The sequence below is a fragment of the Gorilla gorilla genome, chromosome 12 (assembly GCF_029281585.2).
Source record: "Gorilla gorilla gorilla isolate KB3781 chromosome 12, NHGRI_mGorGor1-v2.1_pri, whole genome shotgun sequence".
Taxonomy (NCBI): Eukaryota; Metazoa; Chordata; class Mammalia; order Primates; family Hominidae; genus Gorilla; species Gorilla gorilla.
The window spans coordinates 100,248,397-100,268,046 of NC_073236.2; the positions used below are offsets into that span (position 1 = coordinate 100,248,397).

Below are 19,650 nucleotides of genomic sequence, written 5' to 3' on the forward strand. Positions count from 1 at the left end.
CTCACCACCACCTATTCCTCAAATATTTAGATTAAATTATCTCTCTCCATTTACTAATCCACTCATTCTTCCTTCCAACCAAGGTACAAATGACTAATAGTAACTTAAAGAACTACTCTTTCCACAGGCATTTACACTTGAACTAAATCAATATCTTAAGTAAAGGGATTACGTTTTGCAGTGGACATCTGTCATTTGTAGTTGCCCCAAAATCTTTTTAATATCTCCTACCAAAGAAATGTATGCTGATATATATTAAAGAGAAGGCAACATATCGTGATGGTTAATTCTATGTGTCAATTTGATTGTCCACAGAGTGCCCAGATATTTGGTTAAATATCTTGGTGTGTCTTTGGTTAAATATTTTGGTTAAAAATCGGTTAAATATTCTTGGTGTGTCTGTTGAGGGTGTTTCTGGATGGCATTAACATCTGAGTATGTACACTGAGTAAAGCAGATTCACCTCGCCCCAGTGTGAGTGGGGCCTCATCCAGTCCACTGAAGGCTTGAACAGACTAAAGACAGTGTAAGAAAGAATTCTTTCTTTTTACCTATCTTCAAGCTGGAGCACTGGTCTTTGCCAGCCTTCAGACTTAAACTGTAACTATACCTTTGCTTCTCCTGGGTATCCAGCTTTTGGGACATCTCAGCCTCCATAGTCACATGAGCCAATTCCTGATAATAAATCAAATCTCTCATTAGATAGATGGATATATACATATATATATCTCTATATATAGAGAGAGAGAGAGATTTTTTTTTTTTTTTTTTTTTTTTAAGATGGAGTTTCACTCTTGTTGCCCAGGCTGGAGTGCAATGGTGCGATCTCTGCTCACCACAACGTCTGCCTCCCAGGTTCAAGCAATTCTCCTGCCTCAGCCTCCCAAGTAGCTGAGCTTACAGGCATGCACCACCATGCCCAGCTAATTTTGTATTTTTTAGTAGAGACGAGGTTTCTCCATGTCGGTCAGTCTGGTCTTGAACTCCCAACCTCAGGTGATCCGCCCACCTCAGCCTCCCAAAGTGCTGGGATTACAGGCGTGAGCCACCGCGTCCAGCCTTGTAAATATATATTTCATTGGTTCTGTTTCTCTGGAGAACCCAGACTAATACATACATTCATTATAAAAGACTAGAAAGTAATGAATACTTGTGGTTCTACCACCCAACCCAAGAAATAGCTTACTATTGCTCTCCCCTTTTCTATTCTCTAGTCTGTTTACCAGATGCCCAAAAATATCTTGAACACCTTCTTAACATTTTGAAAGTTTCCCACTTTGTTGATCTTGCCTTTTCAAAAACAAATTTCTAAAAACTGTACTTCCCAGCATTTCTTGTGCTGAGGTGCCAGTAGGTGATGGAGATTTCACTGAACAGATGCACACATATTAGACATATTCAGAACCAAGTAATATGGAGAAAAGGCAGAGCATGGGGCACCCATATTTCTAGCACAGATTGGAACTAGCAGCTGTGTTGGCCCCCTGATCATAGCAGATGCTGTAACTCCCTTGGAAATCCATTTTAGAATGCTGAAATGCACAATGGGGTTATTCCTGAAAGTTCACCTGGAGTCTATTTCTTCAACCTTCATAATGTTTCTTTAATAATTTATCCCTTAATAAATTCCTTCATGCTTAAAGTAACCAGAGTTAATTCATTGGCTGCAATTAAGGAACTCTGACCAATTAAGAAAACTATACCAGAAATGATTGCAAACAACAGATTTCAAAAACATGAAAAACTTGGATTGGCTATCTGACCTGGCTGGGTTTGAAGTGAGTGTTTGGGTACCATTAGGTGATTGGACACTAGTAATTATACCAGGTGGTAAAACAGCTTCTTAAATGACTACCTGTGATCATTTGGAGTAAAATGCCTTCTGAAGCCAAAGTTTGGCTTCCCTTTTGATTGCTGCAATATGCCACTATGTGGGGCTAAGGAATACAGGAAGTATGGGTTAGGATAGCTGACTTTATTGGCATCAGTGAGCTTTAAAAAAGAACAAGGAGGCCGGGCGCGGTGGCTCACGCCTGTAATCCCAACACTTTGGGAGGCCGAGGCAGGCAGATCACTTAAGTCCGGGAATTTGAGACCAGTCTGGGCAAAATGGAAAAACCCCGTGGCCCACACCTGTAGTCCCAGCTATTAATACTTAAGAGGGTGAGGTGGGAGGATGGCTTGAGTCCAGGAAGTGGAGGTTACAGTGAGCTGAGATCGTGCCATCACACTCCAGCCTGGGTGACAGAGCAAGACCCTGTCTCAAACAAAAAAAAAGAAGGAAAAGTAAAAGGCCAAAGAATTTAAACTCACAGATCAAGGGATTGTGAGGGAAGGGATTGTTAGAGTTTATAGGACTCCTCTTAAAGAATTTTTATCTCTTATGGCCAAACAGCTGTCATGGCCAAAGAGCAAATGCAGAGTCAAATCTGGCCAGTTACTGAATTTCAATAGAGGCTGAATTCATGGTCCTTGCTAGATCTCACACATGAAAGGGACTGGGAAGGAATGGGCCAAAAGAATTGGAGTGAAAGCATTTAGGAGGAACTGGATTATTCAGCACACTCAAACACCATTATGCCTCCCTTACCAAAAGAAGGAGCCCCTCCTCCCCAGTCTGAAGATGTTGGTTAAAGATCTTACAACACGGGCGTCCAATCTTTTGGCTTCTCTGGGCCACATTGGAAGAAGCGGCATTGTCTTGGGCCACACATAAAATACACTAACACTAATGATAGCTGATAAGCTTTCAAAAAAAAATCACAAAATGCCAGGTGCAGTGGCTCACACTTGTAATCCCAGCATGCTTGTAATCCCAGGCTGAGGCAGGTGGATCATGAGGTCAGGAGTTTGAGACCAGCCTGGCCAACACAGCGAAACCCTGTCTCTACTAAAAATACAAAAATTAGCTGGCTGTGGTGGTGCACACCTGTAATCCCAGCTACTCAGGAGGCTGAGGCAGGAGAATCTCTTGAACCCAGGAGGCAGAGGTTGCAGTGAGCCAAGATTGTGCCACTGCACTCCAGCCTGGGCGACAGAGCTAGACTTAATCTCAAAAAAAAAAAAAAAAAAAACACACACAAAAAAAAATCTCATAATACTTTTAGAAAATTTACAAATTTGTGTTGTGCCACACTCATCAAAGCCATCCAGGTCTGCATGCAGCCTGCAGGCCGCGGGTTGGACAAGCTTGCCTTACAATGACCTCACCTGAGACAGTTACTTCCTACAGGAATTCATACCCTACACCTATGACCTTTTATTTCCTCCACATTTATAACTAGTTCCAGATTCCAACATGCCCATAAAGGCCAATTTTAAAATTCAAACCTAGAAGGAAAAGATTCATACACCAGAAGAATTGAAAGATTTTGCTAATTAATATTTGTAAAAACCTGGAGAATATATTGAATTTCTACCAAAAACATAATTTTATAGCACAAATTACTGACATAGATAAACTAACGAGAGGTTCTGGATTCATTCTACGTAGCTTGAGCCAGTTGTTAACTTGGCTGGTTGACTGAAACCTGGACTCCACTGTGGCCTATTGCTGAAAGAAGTTGAAATGCTAAGACTAGAGGCTTATAGTGATAAGAATGTTGGAATAAATATATCTTATACAACATCTCACATATACCCAAAGTAAGCCTAGAGAACACTGCCTTTTCCAAGTCATCAAGAAAAACACTGATGCGGCGAGAACAAGAATCCTTGAATAATGCTTTGATGAATTCATTCTGTACTCTGGAGAGGAAGGTGGGAGATACTGCTATTGGAATTAGTTCCCTGTTTTCAGTGGAGTTTATGGGTTCCCAGAGGGGCAGACACCAAATAGCGGGATTTAACTGCCAGAAACCTAGTAGCTATGATTATTATAATAGCAAAATAACCTGACTTGCAGGGATCTTTTGGTGGTAGCTAATTGATCACAGTATGCCTAAAAATGAACTAGATGAGCAGCCTGCAAAGGACATAGCTGACCTGTATAATTGAAAAAATTCTAGGCCTAGTGAATCTAGAATTAAATCATTATACTTGACTTCCATTATCACTAGAGAGTCAGGACCTATCTCCCAATACCCATACTCTCAATTCAATGAATGAAAGGGAGGACCTTTGAGGAAGGACATCACAAGAACCTATGAAAATCTTCCTCTACCCCTTCCCCAAAAGGACCAGCATCCATCCACCAAGGTAACTGTGTACTAGAGAAGGAGAAATATTTATACCTTTCACAAATTATTGAACATGGCTTTGAACTTGTACTAATCCCTGGGAACCTAGGATATCACTGTTTCCCCTACTCAGAACAGGGCCTTATTTGTGGGAATCCAGTGATAGAGAGTTTGAGTCTAAGTCCATCTCATGATGGGTACAGAGTTTCTGTGAATCCAACCTCTGGTTATTTCCCCCATTTCCTAATTTATAGTTTGAATGGATAAACCCAGGTAATAGCAGAATCCTCAAATTGGCTTCCTGGCCCAAAGTAAGCACTACTGGGACTGCCCCTTCCGAACAAAATAGTAAACCAAAAGCAACATTACACTTTTAGGAGAATTCTAGATATTAGTGACATTATCAAAGAAAACTGCAGCCCTAACGACTTGACCAAAAAAACTGTTAGAACTAATAAATGAATTTAGCAAAGTTGCAGGATACTAAATCAAATACAAAAATCACTAACATTTCTATATACTAACAACAAACTCTCCAAAAAAATTTTAATCTCATTTACGATAGCTACAAAAATATATAAAATACTTAGGAATGAATTTAACCAAGGAGATGAAAGATATACACACTGAAATCTATGAAGCACTGATGAAAAAAACTGAAGAAGACAAAAATAAATGGAAAGATATTCCATGTTTATGGATTAGAAGAATTGACATTATTAAAATGTCCATACTACCTGAAGTGACCTACAAATTCAATGCAATCCCTGTCAAAAATCCAATGACATTTTCCCAGAAATAGAAAAAAAAGGTAAAATTTGTAGGAAACCATAAAAGATTCCGAATAGTCAAAGAAATTTTGAGAAAAATAAACAACGCTGAAGGCATCATGTTGCCTGACTTCAAAATTGACTGCAAAGTTATAAAACTCAAAACAGCATGGTACTGGCATAAAAACAGACACATAGACCAATGAAACAGAATAGAGAGCCCAGAAATAAATCCACATTTTTGTAGTCAGTTGACTTTTGACAAAGATGCCAAAAACACATAATGAGGAAAGGACAGTCTTTTCAATAAATAGTGTTGAGAAAACTGGACATCAACATGCAGAAGAATGAAACTGGACCCTTATCTCACACCATATATAAAACTCAACTCAAAAGGAATTAAAGACTTAAATGTAAGACTTGAAACTCTAAAACTACTAGAAGAAAATATAAGAGAAAAGCTCATTGGCATTGGTCTGCGCAAAGACTTTTTGGATATGACCTGTAAAAGCACAGACGACAAAAGAAAACATAGACAAGTGAGATTACATCAAATTAAAAAGCTTCTATATTGCAAAGGAAACAATCAACAGAGTAAAGAGACAACCTATGGAATGGGAGAAAATATTTACAAACCATACATCTCATAAAGGGTTAATATTCAAAATACATATGGAACTCAACTCAATAGTAAGAACACAAATAACCTGATTTTTAAATGGTCAAAGGACCTGAATAGATATTTCCCAAAAAGAAGATATACAAATGGCCAACAGTTATATTTAAAAATGTTCAACATCAGAGAAATGCAAATTAAAACCACAGTAAGATATCACCTCACACGTTAGAATGGATATTATCAAAAAGATAAAAGATAAGAAGTGTTGGTAATGATGTGGAGAAAAGGGAATCCTTGGGTACTACTGTTGGAAATGTAAATTAGCAGAGCCATTATAGAAAATAGTATTGAGGTTCCTCAAAATAAAAAGTGAACCACCATATGACCCAGCATTCCCACTACTGAGTATATATCCAAAGGAAATGAAATCAGTATGTCAAAGAGATATCTGGACTCCCATGCTCATTGTAGCCTTATTCACAATAGCCAATATATAGAATCAACCTAAGTGTCTATGTGCAGATGAATGGATAAAGAAAATGTAGTATATATACACAATGAAATACCACTCAACCTTTAAAAAGAAGGAAATCCTGTCGTTTGCAAAAACATGGATGAACCTGGAAGACATTATGTTCAGTAAAATAAGCCAGGCATTTAAAAAAAAATACTGAATGGTCTTACCTATATATAAGTGGAGCCTAAAAATGTTGAACTCATAGAAGCAGAGTGGAATGGTGGTTACCAGGGGCTGGGGGTTGGGGGGACTGGGGAGATGGTGGTCAAAGGATACAAAATTTCAGTTAGATAGGAAGCATACATTCAAGCGATCTATTGTACATCATGGTGACTCAAGTTAATAACAATATATTGTATACTTGAAAATTGCTACGAGAGTGGATTTTAAGTGTTCTTGCCACAGAAAAAGATAATATATGAGATAATGCATATGCTAATTAGCTTGATTTACCTCATTCCATAATTTTATATATCAAAACATCATGTTGTATACCATAAATATATATAACTTTTGTCAATTAAAGAAATAAAATTTTAAAAAATGAAAACTGCAGAAGTGGTGATTTCTATTACATCTCCATTTAACTCACCTGCTTAAAATGTGCAGTGAACAGATGGATTTTATGGATTATCAAAATCTTAATCAGTAACTTCAATTGCTGCTACTGTTCTTAACGTTGTCTCTACTGGAGATACCACCCTGGCCATCTAGTATGCAGTTATGCTTACAACTGTTTTTTTCTCTATACTAATAAGTCTAAAACACCATAAGCAATTTGCTTTCACCTGGCAGGAACAGTATCTTCGTGTTCTGCTTCTGAACTGCGTCAATTCCCTATACTTCTTTTGCATGTGAGGGAAGATGAACTTCTATCAGGTATAAGTACTATTTTTCCAGGTCTCCTGTACTAATAGCTAAATAAAATTCCTAACAGAATTATGGACCACCTCAAAATTGACAGTCAATGAATGTGGAATGGAGGAGTTGGGGATATTTGGGCCTTTTCTATTAATAAACACCCAAGAAGAAGAATTTAGAGTCATTCTTTTTCTCAAGGGCTATTAGAAACACTACCTTAATTGAAATGGTCCACATGCTGCTGGATCACATGCAATTTAGTAGATCAACCAAACATTCTTCAAAGTTTAAAATAAAAAAATCCATCAAAGTGATGGTTAGGCTGAATGACAAAGTTGTTCTATGGAACTGACAAGTCAATTCTAACCAATAGCACTGAATAGATTTAGTCTGAGACTCAACTGTCTTTGATCTAAAAAATGTCCTCATTCTTACCATACAATAGCAGTTTTTAAAGTTTGTTTGTTGTTATTATTAACGTAGCCATAGCCGCAGACCTATGCCTTTTCTCTTGGTTCTGGAACCAATACTGAATTTGTTAGTTTGACTGAAAGCTTAAGCTCTCTACACCTCTGTAGTGAAAAAATAATAACACTACCCTCACTATAAATTCCTTCAGGAGAGGAGTTATAAAGATGAATGAGGTCATACATAAGACAATTTCCTGTCTTATGTAAATATAAGACAAAGTTAAAGTCATACAGGATTAGAACCATAGGCACTGTTTTTTAGATTCCCAGAAGAAAATCACTTTATCAACATAAACTTGGCACAATTTTGAAACATAACAGCGTTTATCTTATCGGCCCATTGACTTGCTGTAGTAAGTTGTGGTATTTTCCTTATTATGTTATGCCCAGAGCCACAGAAGATCAATGTTACAAGTTAAGCAAACAGTGCAATATTTACAGCTTCCTCTGCTGGTGAGTGTTAAAGTTATTTCCTAGGGCCCAGCTTCCTGAGGACCACAGGACAAGGTCACACATGTGCTATGGAGGACGGTCAGTGCACTTTCCATAATGTTTAGTCCACAGATTAATGTCTGTGTCCTAAAGCAGGAAAAACAAGGAAAAGCTGCCATCTGTCATTAGGAGCAGAGGTATATAGTGATGAACCGATTTAGAGAATATACTGTTTACAAATAAGAAAGATGATCTGTACCCAGCTCTGGGCCAGAAACAAGCATTGATTTTATGGATGAGAAGGCAGTAGTGAAATATCACTTCCAAAGGGACCTGCTGGTTTCTGGATTTTCAAAATATCACCTCATCAAGGAATCCTGGTGAGAATGTCACCCACATGCTGGAGACTGCAAGAGCAACTGGGGCCCTTGAGAAGCTTTCTTTTTTCCTTTTTTTTTTTTTTGAGACGGGGTCTCACTCTGTCACCCAGGCTGGAGTGCAGTAGCACAATCGTGACTCGCTGCAGCCTCCACCTCCCAGGGCTCAAGCGCTCCTCTCGCCTCAGCTTCCTGAATAGCTGGGACTACAGGCATGTGCCACCATGCCTGGCTGATTTTTGTATTTTTTGTAGAAACGGGGTTTCACCATGTTGCCCAGACTGGTCTCAAACTCCTAGACTCAAGCGATCCGCCCACCTCAGCCTCCCAAAGTGCTAGGATTGCAGGCGTGAGCCACAGCACCTGGCCAAAGCTTTATTTCTATGGCATCAGGGGAAGAGGGGAACTAATCCTTAGGTGATGCTGGAAGCTGAGTTTCATGGGTCACTGAGAAGTTAACTGTCACACACACCTGAACATATACCATGGATCAGAAACTGGACTATGGTTAAAGATACACACGGGGTAAGACAAGGAGTTCACAAGAAACTCACAGTTCAGCAGAGAAGACAAATACACAAGCCAGCCATTAGCAGATAAGGGCTTCCAGTCCCCACCTTTTCTCCAACATAGTAAATGCTATCTTTCCCTGCCTGCTGGTGCCTCCCTGGCCATCAGGGGAGTATGCAGCTTTCCTGGACACTTCCAGGACTTTGGGTTGCAGTCCTGGAGAATGAAAAGGTAAAGACCTAAGGAGGGGGCGTGCTATGCAGGGAGATTGGGCAGATGTACCAAGAAGGAGAGGAAGGGGAGAGAAAAGACGGAAGAGTAGAAGTAGGAAAGGCTCCAGGGCACTGTGATTGGAGAGATTTGGTTGGAGAGATTTGCAGAGAAGAAAGGGGTTTCAAGAAATGTTGCTAGGCATTCCAGTCTTGATTCCTTTTAAAATTATTTTGCAACTGTAAAGGTTAGGCTTCCTTTTCGTTACTTTGTGCTACTTGAACTGTTCCTTTTTATCGTCTCTTTGTAGAGACTGGACCAGCTGGGACCTCAGAAGCAGAACTCAGCTTTCCCAATGTGTGGGCAAATTACTCACATCACTCAGCTGTGATTAAAATCAACCCACTAGATCTGAGCCCAAGTGCAAAGAATGGAGGTTGAGCAGGCTCAAGTCATAGTGGTTATGTATGTAAAAATAAAAAGCCAAACAAACATTGGGAAGTCAATGCCATAATCAGTGCTATTAAATATGGGAGAATGTGCAGTGAGGGAGGCATTGTGCCAGCCAGAAAACCAGCCTGGGCAGTAAACCAGCTTCCCAACTTCAACCAAATATGACCACCTGGAGAACTGGTTAAAGTGCAGGGTGGCTACTATTTTAAAAAATTGTTTTAACAGAAAATAACAAGTGTTGATGAGCATGCAGAGAAGTTGGAACCCTTGTGTACTATTGATGGGAATGTAAAATGGTGTAGTTGCTATCGAAAACAGAGTGGTAGTTCCTCAAAAAATTAAACATAGAATTACCATGTGATTCCTTAATTCCATTTCTGGGTATACACAAAAATTGAAAGCAGGGTCTTAAAGAGATATAATACCCATGTTTATTGCAGCACTATTCACAATAGCCAAGAGGTGGCAGCAACCCAAATGCACATCAATAGGTGAAGAGATAAACAAACTGTTGTATATACACATACAATGGAATATAATTCCGTCTTTAAAAGGACGGAAATTCTGACACATGTCACAACATGGATGAACCTTGAGGATATTGTGCTAAGTGGAATAAGCCAGCCACAAAAAGACAAATACTGTATTATTTCACTTACATAGGTACCTGGAATAGTCGGATTTATAAAGACAAAGTAGAATGGTGGTTGCCAGGATCTGCAGGGAAAGGGACATGTTGTTTAGTGGGTATAGAGTTTCACTTTTGCAACATGAAAAGTGTTCTGGAGATTGGTTGCACAATAATGTGAATGTGCTTAACACCAGTGAACTATATACTTAAAATGGTTAAGATGGTAAACTTTGGTATGGGTGTTTTACCACCAGAAGGATTTTTAAAGCAGGTTCTGGTTTAGTAAACCTAGGATGGAGCTAAAGATCCTGCATTTCTAACCATGTGTCATCCCCGACCCCTATTGACTTCAAAAGGGACAGTACCATGTATGAGAGGCCAGTGAGTTAGACCTAGAGCCAGTGAACACGACAGAGGGTTTATTGAGGGGACTTACATACGGGGTGGTCCAATGGTAGCAGGCTGAACAGGAGAACTGCTACTGTTTGTAAAAAGCATGCAGCTTGTGTCGCGTTTTCACTTAGCACTTTTTCCTTAGTAACCTCCACTTGGCAACCTTCATTTAACCAAAAACAAAGGGCCTCAATAATCCCCTGTATGGCCTGGGGGTTCAGATGTTCCTCATATATAAGGAACGAATCGCCAGGTTGGTCACTTCCAGATTCCTGAGCTCGGAACTCCTAACACACATTCTTCTTAGACCGTAGGGTCATTCTCATGGTATGCTTAAGTTAACTTATTTTTATCCAGTGCATCCATCATGCATCATGTTTACCTTATCCTTTCCTGTCTATATATTAGAATCATCTAGGGATGTTTTTAAAATTCTGTAGCCCAGGCTACACCCCAGACCCACTTAATTGCAGTCTCTGGGGTGGGGCCCAGGCATAGGTGGCTTTTGAAGCTCCCCAGATGGTTCCAATGTGTAGAGAAGTTTGGAAACCACTGTTATCCACTGAATTGGTTTTCACAGGTTGAATCCATCTCACTCTATTCAAATAAAGAACTAATTGAACAACCCAGAACAGGGTTCTTGATCAAGGTCGCACTTCAGAATCGCCTGATAGAGCATTTAAAATACCTGTGTTTTGACTCCGCTACTTCCCACCACCCAAGAGATTTTAATTTAATTGATCTGGAAAAAGGCTCAGGAATAGGGTAGTTTTTACAGCTTCTCAGGCAGTTCTAACAGAAAGCTACTGTCTGAGATGTTTCCATGTTAACTGAGACCTTCTGCTCAGTCTACCTCTCTGCTCTCTGATGCTAGCCCGCCTTCTCAGACTCTGCCCTGTCCCCTTCCCTGTCCTCCATATTAGTCCCAGCATCCCACACTTTGAGGTTGGTTTGATTACACAAGAATTGAGGAGTGGCTGATGATTAAAGAAGCACAATCCCATTTAATCAAGTGTATCTGGCAGGTACTAAATGCTCTTAGAAATCACAGATTTGATACTTTTGTGCCAATTAGCTTCATGCACACAAAATTCTGATCTGTGGTCACAAAACACACAGTTTACTTAAGCCTCATGTGTCATTCATTACCAAAGAAGTCAGAAAAAGGGTGATTGGTTCACACAACCTGTCCTACTGTGAGGGTGGAGTATGCAGGGAATTTTTACACTATATACCTTAATTGTGTTTTATTCATTCAGTCATTTAAAAATATACATTTGTTGAGAGCCTACTATGTTTCAGGCACAGTTTAAAGTGCTTGAATAAAACCAGCATGTACTTCCTCAGCTGTGAAAGTTGCCCTTTCCCAGATTAGCTTTAAAATCTAAAGACTTCACATGAAAATGGTTAAGGTGGTAAATTTCATGTTATATGTTCTTTACCACAGTGAAAATTAAACTGTAAGAAAAAAAATCGAAAGATTTGTACCTTAGATGTGAAACAAGGAATGCATTCACATTATTATCTGGATACACTTTGGGATGGTCAAAAAAATGTTAAGCATATTTACAAAGTCACTTTATTAGGTACGGGAAAATTATGGGAGCCATTGCATAATATCTGGGCTTAATAATAGCACTATAATGCAGAGCTTCAGCATTCCGGCAGCATATTAAACCATCTCTAATGTTCGACCTACAGGTTTATGCAACCTCTGGGGCACAGTGTCAGGTGGGGCTAAAAAGAAAACACACTTTATAAACATTGATTGCTTCTTGCTACATCTTGCTAATGTAATCTGTGTTGCAGATTAGAATTAGCATAATATTATATGGGTAATGCCAGACAAAAATGGCCTGAGCCACAGTGCTGTTTTTGGATTTGGTTTTATTCTTCAGGAAGTCACTTTAAGAAGAGCATAGCAAGACTTAGTGTTTTCCTGCCAAGGTTGTAAGGGAGGACAACTTCTCTGCCCTTTCCTTGTTCAAAGAATAAATTGTGAGTAATAGGCTACATCACTGCATCGTGTATGAATGCTCCTGGTCAAAGAACATTTAACAGAATTGTGTTAGGTCACGGGCTTGGTTTTCGTTTTGTTTTTTAGTTCCATTTGACCTTTCAGATCAAAACTGTGACTAACCGCAATGTGTGGGACAATTACATTATGATGTGCTATTTGTAAAGAACCTGAACTGTGGTCTTTCTAGACATATGTGCTTGCACCCACCTATACCTCTGTACAACTCTTCTGAGTACCAATTTTCTGCTGATTGCATGTTGGTCTCTCAAATCTGCCATATTTTACTCTAAATCTCTTGCAGGCAGAGGCTTTGCCTGTTAAGTAGGATATATTTCACGCCTATTGAGCTGTTGGACTTCTAACAGCTCTTTCATTATTGTTTACTCACCTCCTTTAACATTGCTGAGGCCTGGTGCGTGGTGGCTCACGCCTATAATCCCAGCACTTTGGGAGGCTGAGGGGGACCGATCACTTGAGGTCAGGAGTTGAAGACCACCCTGGCCAACATAGTGAAGCCCCATCTCCACTAAAAATACAAAAATTAGCCAGGTGCGGTGGCGTACACCTGTAATCCCAGCTACCCAGGAGGTGCAGGTTGCAGTGAGCCAAGATCACCCCACTGCACTCCAGCCTGGGCAACAGAGCCCGACTCCACCAAAAAAAAAAAAAAAACAATTTGCTTACCAAGAACTATGGAAAAGACACTCACCACTGATCCTCCAATCAACTTTGAATCCAGGGGCATCCTGGAAGGAAGGAATCCCTGCTGGGTGGGTAGGCTAGATGCTTGGGTTGCGTCTGCAGCCTTCAGTTTGGTCTAAATGTCTGAACTCTAACCCTCTCAGACTCATCAGTCCCTACTACCCACACAAATACATCCCACACTCTGATGTCAACTTGACACTCTGGCCTGGGTCTTCATCTCACTTCTCCTGGACCACCTTACACCCATCCCTCTGTCTTTTACTTCCACCCACAATCCAGAACTGAAAAACACGTTTCCTGACTAGGATATTAGTTCTCATGTTCACTCAAAATTGAAAGGGGACCCTTGGCCAAAAGACTTAAGTTCATAATTTTTCTGATGGTAGAACTAAGAGATGAAGCTGTGGTTTTGACTTTTCCCCATGGGAAGAAAAAACAATATGGAGGTTGTTGTGCTACTGACTGATTCTGACTCTGACTCTGGAAAACCATTTTTCCCTATGAGATAGATTGGTGTCAACCACAAATACTCTTTACTGATCTCATTTTCACATTTTCCTGATTTCAGATATTTTTATCATTGCTATTGCACTTCTCCAGGTTAATTATAGAGAAAAGCGATGATTTTTTAAGTGCTTAACTCAAGGATGGTTCAAAATTTTAACTTGCAAGTACTTGAGATTAAGGCATATGGATTGCATCCTAATGAATGTGCAAGGGAACTTTATTTTGTATAACTAATATTGTTGTGTCTTTCCCAATTAGAATATCTTCATTCTTTCCTCTGAATAAGAAGATAATACCAGCTCATCATAAAAATGCAGGCAGCATAAGAACATATACAAGAAGTGAAAATTATCTACAATCCCATATCCAACAACTTCTGAGAATTTTTTTAATTGAGATATATAGGTCACATACCATAAAATTCACTGTTTTAAAGTGTGCAATTTGGGGGTTTTAGTATATTCACAAGGCTGTATGACTATCACCATTATCTAGTTCCAGAAATTTTTCATCACTCCAAAGAAACCCCCCTGCCTATTAGCAATTACTTCCCATCTCCCATCCCCTGAGTCCCTGGCAACCACTAATCTACCTTTTTTTTTCTTTTTTTCTTTTTTTTTTTTTTGAGATAGAGTCTCACTCTGTTGCCCAGGCTGCAGTGCAGTGGCATGATCTTGGCTCACTGCAACCTCCACCTCCTAGGTTCAAGTGATTCTCCTGCCTTAGGCTCCAGAGTAGCTGAGACTACAGGCACACACCACCAGGCCCAGCTAATTTTTTTTTTTTTTTTTAAGTAGAGACAGGGTTTCACCATGTTGGCCAGGCTGGTCTCAAACTCCTGGCCTCAAGTGATCCGCCTGCCTCAGCCTCCCAAAGTGCTGGGATTAAAGGCATGAGCTACCGCACCCATCCTACTTTTCTGTCCTTGTGGATTTGCCTATTCTGGACATTTCATAAAAATAAAGTCATACTATATGGGGTCTTTTGTGTCTGGCCTCTTTCACTTAGCTCTTTCATTTAAAGAGGGTTTCACCTCTTTCAGTGTTTTCAAGGCTCATCCATATTGTAGCATGTAACAGTTCTTCATTCCGTTTTATGCCTGAACAACATGCCATTGTATGGATACACCACATTCTATTTATCCATTTGTCATTTGTTGAACATTTGAGTTGTTTCCAATTGGGGGCTAATATGAGAAACACTGCAATGAACATTCATGTACAAGATTTTGTGTGAACATATGTTTTCAAATCTTTTTGCCTAAGAATATTTTCATAGATAACATTTCAGACTGTTTTCTATGCATATCTAGATTGACAGGTAAATATATTTTGATATGTTATCGTTGCCAACTATTTGCTCCCCTCTCCTACAGGAGAATTAACGAAACCTTCAGCTGCCAAATGACTTGGAGTGCCTTCTGTGGGAAGAATATATATCCCTGCTCTATCATCATGGCCAACATGCTGCTTGCCTTGGCCAATGGCTTGTAGTGGACATCACATACACCACGACAGACCAGAAGTTTAAAGAGCCATCGTGTGTTTCTCTGAGTTCTCTTGCTCTTTCCCTCTGCTGTGAGTAGGAGACAGCTTCCTCAACTTGGGTCCCAGAATAAGCAGACACAAGGAGCTGAAATGCAGATTACTGCAGCCATTAACATATGTATAAAAGAGGAATATATATATATGAAAGAGAGATACATTATTATTATAAGCCACTGAGACCTGGGGGGGTCATGATTACTGTAGCAAAGTAGAGTAATGCATAAATGAATTATTTATCACCTGCTTGTTCTGCCTAACAATATAGTGTGGACATCTTTACAGATGCAAACATAAAAAGGTGGTGTTGCAGAAACTGAATTCCAAATAGATTAGGTGCCTTGTTCCAGGTGACGGAATTAGTAAGAGAGACAAAAGTCAATTTTATATTCCTATTCTGATTTGCAATCCAGTTTTCTAATTAAAGCAAAGGAGGGGGTAATCTTGGACATTTTGCTGAGATTACAGGAGGTGTATGAAGACCCCCATGCTACTGCATGATTGTTGGGCTGAAAATTCCAAACTCACTCATGCTGTACTAATGAGTTAATACTAATTGGAAAATGGTAATAAGCTGAAATGTGTGTATTGTGCTTTCCACAAAAAAGTGTTTTAGAAGGAGTGGGGCACATTATAAGAGTTAATCCTTGTTCTTTATCTCTGCAGCCATTGGGTCTGGGATCACTACTAACAATTAAGTAGCTCGCTACTTTCAATCCATTTTGTATTCTTTACGGAACTGCCAATCTGTTTTGCGTGATTTAACATAATTGCCTGCCTTTGCCCTGGAGGCTGAATGCTTAGCCTGCAAGGGCCACTAGTGGAAGGATATCTTGGCCAGCATCTGTCCGTGCTCCATCTGGTTTAAGGCACTGTTTCCATCTCTTTTCCTATCTTACACTTATAAATAAATAACAGCCTTGTATAGCTAACTTTCAGAAATAATGAATGTTGGTAAACCATCACTATTGTTAAAAAAAAAAAATAGCCAGCAGCTTACAAATCCCCATGGTTGCAGCCCTCACATGCTATCTTGATAAAATTTACAGGTGATAAAATGGCCACTGGTGGTCTTCAGAAGCCTGGACCCAGTAGGCCAATACAGGAAGACTTTTCCTTCCTTGTTTATACTGAGTAGGCAAAACTCCATTACAAATAATTGATTTCTATGCAATCATAGAGATGAGAATAGTTAAGCAGTTTCTTTTATCAGTATCTTCTTTTTCTCAGACCTATTGGCACTTATACACATAAACATACAGCATACTTGCAGAACGCTACAAGTTGTTCACCTTTTTCACCAGATCAATGTTCTTTTTGCATAGGCCTTTAGAGATCCTCTTAGTAGTAGACTAACCCCTCAATTTATAAGGAAGAAAAATAATACCCTTGGAACTGAAAGAGCATTTCCTGGGTCATAAAGTGAGTGGCAGAGCTGAGACTAGAATCCCATCTCCTGACTCCCCAGCCAGTGCTCTTTCCATTCCAAGCCACGTCCTTAGCAAGTGTATAACCAAGACGGAATTTGTAAGACCTGTTCAAAACAGGACCAAGATGTCACCAACGAATCTTCTACAATGTTGAACCACCAAGGAAAGTGCCCTTTCAATGGGTATAAACCCTGGAAAGGACTAGGAGCAAAGATGTCTACTAAGGTGAGGAATGGGAACAGACACAGGCCTTCATCGGACGACAGAAGTGTGACCAAGTAAGTATCTACAGTCCTCACATTGTCTCTCCCAGGAGATCGAGTCAGGATTCGTCAGAGATAGCATCCTCAAGAACAAATGGACAAGAAATACTGGGCGGGGGTAGTTGTGAAGCCACTTCAGATGTATTAACCCCTTAGCCCAGCAAGATCTGAGTTTGGTCTATGAGAGGCAGAAGCAACTTTAACCCTGCTGGGTCCCATGAGATTCATGATTCTCCTCACCCAGCCAGGAACCTTCAGTACCCTGGGCTGAATGCAGAGCCACATTCTCTGGCCAGATTCAGGGCTTCACCAGAGTGTCCACATTTTGCCATGACCCAGATGTCATCTGGAACTATGAGGTGGGTCAGGGAAGGCAAGATCCTGACAAAACAGGGTAGGGGGAAAACTAAACTCAGCAGATAACCCTAAAATACCGATGACCAATCCAAGCTCAAGCTTCCAAGAGGGAATTAGAAATGCCCTTCATGAGAGGCTCACACAGGACTTAGTCTATTTGTTTTTAAAACACTAGGTTATTCTTAGGCACACAGTTTCATAAGGTCCCCAAGATAAGCCAGCTAAAAAGGTGAGACACACAGGCTCAGCAACAGGACTTGTGGAAAAAATTAGGTCATTCATTGTTCTAAGGCCTCAGAGGGCCAACAATCTAAATGGCTTTGCTTTTTGAGCTTTAGACAATTGTTGGGGAAATGGGGTGGGTGAAGAAACCTCGCGCTATGCAACAGTGTAGAAAACAGCCATGGTGTGAATAATCCTAATAGAAAGATCTGTTTCCTGTAAGTAGGAAGAGTTGTAAATCAGTAGAATTTTTGGTAGAAACCTCTACATAGATTATTCTTGACATTTTAAATTTCTTTCCCTTTTCTCCTTTCTCTCAACTCCCTCAAATAGCCTGTGCTCACTGAAAAAAACAAATTTTAAATGCCAAATAAATCTTCACTCTGACTACAAAACTCCACTGTGTAGGCATTCTGTCACTGCTTATTATTAAGTAATTTCTGTGTTCAAAATGTAACCTGTTTTCCCCTTTTCTCTTTCTTTCAAACTCCCCCCACCTTCTACACTCCCAATCTGTTGTTTCTCAAAGCTTACCTACAAGGCAGGGCAAGGAGAGTTTCACCTGCACATTCCTCTGGAACTCAGAAAGCAGGGTTAAGTGGCAAGGTCAAGGATATAGAGCCAGCCAGGGGCAGAGCAAGAACCTGGAGGCCCTACCACCCAGGGCTCAGCTTGCCTCAATATTATACTGCCTCTTGAAAATCCTTGCTGAGATTTGAGTTCTTCCAGCTTTTATTGTCACCATTAGAAATATTAATGGTCCAACAATGCAAAAGCCCAACTAGAGTTTCCTTGAAATGCCTTACCACGGTGGAGGCACACTGTGTGTGAAGCATCATTAAACTCCACTGCCTGCCCATGGACCAAGCAAGGGGAAAGAGCAATAGATCCTCCTTGTAAAACTAAAGGTATATTCAAAGTCACCCTCATTAGCCTGAGCTTTTCACCCATATTACAGTCATGGCTCTATTAATAAGAGGACTCCATCACAGTAGCACTCTGGTGTCAGCATCTTCATTACCAGAGATAGACATTGTATCTGAGATGTCAAGGTATGTTTCAATGCTGGATTTTTCTTGCAGGAGAGCCTTGGTGAATCACTCTTCTTTCTCTCTCCATCCCCTTGCCTTGCATATTTTGCAATTACAAATGTGCTTCCACATTTATGATGAGAGCTACCAAGGGCTGGATTCAGAAGTACCATTCTGCTCCAGAATGCTGGGCTATGTGGGCTCCAAGTGTGACCCTGCCCTGGGGAGGCTGGAAGCCAAGGAGCACCTCCAGGAACCAACTGTAATAAGACATGGCCAGTTATTCGTCCTCCTGACCAAGACCGTGTGCTGAGAGGATCAGAGCTGCTGCCTGAACCCCAGTAGTCAAAGCAAAAGAGGATTGCTATTGAAGGTATCTATTGGTATAGCAACACTAAGCCAGATTTAGAGCACAAGTCTTCCAAATCAACATTTGAGCTGTCCACTATGAGAAGCTTGGGGCTATACCATTAAATTCTAATTTTAATCATTCATCCTGAGATGTTTGATATTTTGATATCAAAAAGCCTTCAAAGGTTGATCCTGGATGGCATCTGCCTGAATCTTACCTGAAAACAGTATGCAAAGGAAGGACACCTGTATCCTAACCCCATTTCCAGCCATAACTGGCCATGTGACAAAGCTATAGGACCTCTCTCAGCCTTCTCAGTTTCCTTACCAGAGCAAAGGTGATACTTCCTACTAAGGCAAGTACTTCAACAATGACATTAGGTAATACAGGCAAAGACACATGGGAAAAAGTAAAGCACTGTGGTCATGAGGGAGACAATTGGTTTTTTTTTTTCTTCCGTTGCTTGTGCTATTATCCTGCCATGTGAAAACTTGAGGACTCTGGTTAGTCACAGCCAATGTCAGAAGATTTTAATCATCCTCAGTGTCCATTTATAAGAATTCCCTGAAGTCTTGGTGTGTGTTATGGTTTGGATGTGCTTTGTCCCTGCTGAAACTCATGGTGAAGTTTGATCCCCAATGTGGCAATGTTGTGAGGTGGAACCTAGAGGGAGTCGTGGGTCATGGGGGGTGGATCCCTTATGAATAGATTAATGCCCTTCCACAGGGGTGAATGAGTTCTCATTCTTGTGTGAATGGATTAGTTTCCTCCAGGACAGGCTGTTAAAAAAGAGTCCGG

The 19,650-nt window shown here is 40.3% G+C and overlaps 1 long non-coding RNA gene across 2 annotated transcripts in view; it reads right to left on the minus strand.

The window, feature by feature from the left end:
• Positions 1-19,650, minus strand: part of LOC109025748 (uncharacterized) — a 169,953-nt gene that overhangs the window by 47,382 nt on the left and 102,921 nt on the right. Inside the window, exon 8 of one of the 2 annotated variants that reach the window (XR_010129999.1) lies at positions 611-675. The exons of the other annotated variant lie outside the window; for it this stretch is intronic. This is a non-coding gene — a long non-coding RNA (uncharacterized lncRNA). The remainder of the gene's footprint in view (positions 1-610; positions 676-19,650) is intronic. 2 annotated transcript variants of the gene reach the window in all.